This window comes from Cebus imitator, unplaced genomic scaffold (genome assembly GCF_001604975.1).
Source record: "Cebus imitator isolate Cc_AM_T3 unplaced genomic scaffold, Cebus_imitator-1.0 Scaffold458, whole genome shotgun sequence".
Classification (NCBI taxonomy): domain Eukaryota; kingdom Metazoa; phylum Chordata; class Mammalia; order Primates; family Cebidae; genus Cebus; species Cebus imitator.
In genome coordinates this window covers 833,061-837,375 of record NW_016107773.1, presented here as the reverse complement: position 1 = coordinate 837,375, position 4,315 = coordinate 833,061, and the positions used below count along the sequence as shown (strand labels likewise).

General features: G+C 37.4%; 1 protein-coding gene across 4 annotated transcripts in view; it reads right to left on the bottom strand.

The window, feature by feature from the left end:
- The window catches only part of PHF6 (PHD finger protein 6), a 66,170-nt gene that overhangs the window by 27,319 nt on the left and 34,536 nt on the right, over positions 1-4,315 (bottom strand). The gene's annotated exons all lie outside the window — the stretch shown is intronic.

The window sequence follows — 4,315 nt, the reverse complement described above, 5'->3', positions numbered from 1 at the left end:
TTTGAGATGCAGTTTCGCTCTTGTTGCCCAGGCTGGAGTACAGTGTCGTGATCTCAGCTTATGGCAACCTCTGCCTCCCAGGTTCAAACGATTCTCCTGCTTCAGCCTGAGTAGCTGGGATTACAGACATGCACCACCACGCCCGGCTAGTTTTTCGTATTTTCAATAGAGATGGGGTTTCTCCATGTTGGTCAGGCTGGTCTCAAACTCACAATCTCAGGTGATCCACCTGCCTCAGCCTCTCAAAGTGCTGGGATTACAGGCGTGAGCCACCGCGCCTGGCCAAGAAAAGTTCTATTAGATAACATCAGTCTAGATTACTCTTTGAACTATCATGAAAACTGAATCAACAAATTCAACAAGGAAGTCATTTACAATGGACCTAATAGATCAAACAGTTAAACAAATATTAAGTACAAAAAATTTCTAATACAAGAGGTAAAAAATATGTTGCAAGTTAGTTGCATATGCTTTAATGAATTAAGCAAAACTTACGCAGAAATTTGAGAACTGTATTTCTTGGTAATTTGAAAATAATTTCTACCATAATGAAAGGTGTTTCATTCAGTAGTTTACTACAAATATTTTATTTATTGAGGGCCTCTGTATATTATAAGATAATGTATTAAAACTGTTCACTTGCCATAGGGTCAAACTATGGAAAGTTTGAAGCACAGCTCTTTTATCTTCCCTGTTTTTCCCTTTACCACATTATTGATTATAATTCTAGAGACTAATTTCTCAATGAGAAAGCATACCAACTCCTATTCTCAGATGTTAATATCTTTCCTACTACTTTGAAGGTTGTTTATTAGAAATGAAAGCACACTTATTAAAAGAAAAGGGCAATTCGGTTGGTATACTTGAATATATATAAACTAAGAGAACTACAAGTATTAGGTTGTTTACAAAACAGTTAACAATTTACATAAGCACAACTTTACATAGCTGTGATAGGACTTGAGGGAGTTAAGGGGAAAAGGTAAAAGTTATTGGATAGTGTTTTATAGGCAACAAAACAAATTCATGTGAATAACTCTTCCTGTGAAAATAGAGAAGTCAATTAAAGATGTTTTCTATCCTTAACACAATAGCAAATTTCATGTCAGAATATAGTACTTAATTTAAATATTCAAACTGACAATTTTTAAGACATGGAATTTCACTAAAAGCTGTTAGAATTACTTGCACTTGGCCAGGCACGGTGGCTCACACCTATAATCCCAGCACTTTGGGAGGCTGAGGCGGGTGGATCACGAGGTTGGGAGATCGAGACCAGCCCCGCCAATATGGTGAAACCCCGTCTCTACTAAAAATACAAAAATTAGCTGGGTATGGTGGCACGTGACTGTAGTCCCAGCTACTCGGGAGGCTGAGGCAGAAGAATTGCTTGAACCCGGGAGGTAGAGGTTGCAGTGAGCCAAGATCGCACCACCACATTCCAGCCTGGGCGACAGAGCAAGATTCTGCCTCAAAAAAATAAAAAAATAAAATAAATAAATAAATAAATAAAAGAATTACTTGCACTTGCCAAATTTTAAAAATTCTCAAAATGAAAAACTGTTTCATTCTAAGATATCTATGTGTATGCATATATAAAACATATTCCGTTATGTACATATGTATACATATATAATATATTCAGTTATCTATTATGAAAACAAATATCACTAACACCATACATAACACTGTATTTTTAAACATCCATAAAAATTACTTAAGAACTGATTCCATTATCAGGCCAACATGACTAGTTTCCCACATGGCATATTTGTTCTAAATATGAAATCATTCTGCAAAAAATTTTAACGACTTTAACATCAATAGTGAAAGTCAGGAAAGATTCATATATTTAACTATATTAAAATTTCAAACTTCTGAAAAGTATTAATAAAAAAGTGATAAATTAAAAGGCAAACAATAAACTGGAAAAGGCAGGGCATGGTGGCAGAGGCGGGTGGATCACTTGAGGTCAGGAGTTCGAGACCAGCCTGGCCAACAAGGTGAAAACCTGTCTATAGTAAAAATATAAAAAACATTAGCTGGGCATGGTGGTGCATGCCTGTAATCCCAGCTACTAGGGAGGATAAGGCAGGAGAATCGCTTGAACTCAGGAAGCGGAGGTTGCAGTGAGCCGAGATTGCGCCACTGTACTCCAGCCTGGGTGACACAGTGAGACTCTGTCTCCAAAATAAAATAAAATAAACTGGGAAAAAAATTTTAAAAATCTGCTTCTGCTGTACCTATGACAAATAATTAGTATCATTATGATATGATAAGCTCATACAAGATTAAAACCCAAATGGAAAAATGGATCAAGGATATAATCACATAATTCATAGAATATCAGTAGTTACTAAGCATAGTTTAAAAATATTTAACTTCTCCAGAATCAAAGTGCAAATTAAGTGATATATCATTTTTGTCTATCAAAACAGCACACTTTAAACAGTTATTAAAAGCTAAAATAAAAACCACAATGAGACACCATCTCACATCAGTCAGAATGGCTATTATTAAAGAGTCAAAAAACAATAGATGTTAGTGAAGCTGTGGAGAAAAAGGAACGTTTATACACTGTTGGTGGGAATGAAAATTAGCTCAGCCACTGTGGAAAGCAGTTTGGAAATTTCTCAAAGAATGTAAGACGGAACTACTATTTGACTCAGCAATTGCATTACTGGGTAACAAATCATTCAAAGGGAAACAAATCGTTCCATGAAAAAGACACACGCACTGGTATGCTCACTGCAGCACTATTCATAATAGCAAAGACAAGGAATCAACCTAGGTGCCCATCAACAGTGGACTGGATAAAGAAAATATGGTTTGGAATGAAATACCCTGTAGCCATAAAAAAGAATGAAATCATGTTCTTTTTGGCAATAGGGATGTAGCTGGAGGCTATTAGCCTAAGTGAATTAATGCAGGAATAGAAAACCAAACACAACATGCTCTCACTTATAAGTGGGAGCTGAACAATGGGTTCTCATGGACATGAAGAAGGCAGTAATAGAATCTGGGGACTACTAGAGGGAGAAGAGAGGGAGAGGGGCAAGGGCTAAAAAACTATTGGGTACTATGCCCAGTACCTGGGTAATGGCATCATTCATACTCCACATCTCAGTCTCACATAATATACTCAGGTAACAAACCTGCATGTATATCCTCTAAATCTAAAATACAAGTTGACAAAAAAAAAGCTACCATAAACCCAACAAAATATGTGTTAGAAAGAAAATATACAACAAGCGCCCCAGCCGGGATCCCTGTAATCCCAACACTTTGGAAGGCTGAGGTTGGTAGATCACCTGATGTCAGGAGTTTGAGACCAACCTGGCCAACATGGTAAAACCCTATCTCTACTAAACATACAAAAAATTTAGTCAGGTGTGGTGGCACATGCCTGTAATCCCAGCTACTCGGGAGGCTGAGGCAGGAGAATCGCTTGAACCCGGGAGGTGGAGGTTGCAGTGAGCCAAGGTCGCCCCATTGCACTCCAGCCTGGGCGACAAAGTGAGACCCCCATCTCAAAAAAATAAAACAAAACAAAAAATAAGTGCCCCTAAATGGAGAGGCAGACTGTTTCTGAAGGAACATGATAAAACATCAGCTCTTACTAATCTGACTTAATGAACTGAAACTTAAAGTTGATTCTGTAATTTTCTGGAAAATGAACAAAAATATACAAGATGGAAAAAAGAATACACAAGAGTATCTTTTAAAAAGAAGATATCAAAATATACTATGAAGCAATAGCAGTTAAACTCCTGGCCCAAGAATAGACATATATCAGTGGAAGAGAATCTCCAAATTTGAAAACAGACCCACGTGCACATGAAAATTGAAAGTATGATAATAGTGGCATTTCAGATGAGTGGGAAAAGACAAAATGGCACAACTGGCTATCCAGTTTTTTTTTAAAATGGATACCTCATACCATATGAAAAAGAGATGGATTAAAAATCTAATTGTAAAGTAAACTATGAAAATAATAGAAAATAGAGGAGAATTTTTAAAAATAATCTTGGATCAGGACATGTAAGAAGCCACAAAGGAAAAGACTTAGAGATTTGACTAAAAATCAGTAACTTTTATACAGCTAAACGCACCATAAACTAAGTTAAAAGAAATAAACTGGACCGGGTGCGGCCTGTAATCCCAGCACTTTGGGAGGCCAAGGCGGGCGGATCGCCTGAGGTCAGGAGCTTGAGGCCAGCATGGCCAACATGGTGAAACGCTGTCTCTACTAAAAATACAAAAATTAACCAGGCGTGGTGGCGGGGCTCCTGTAATCCCAGCTACTCAGGAGGCT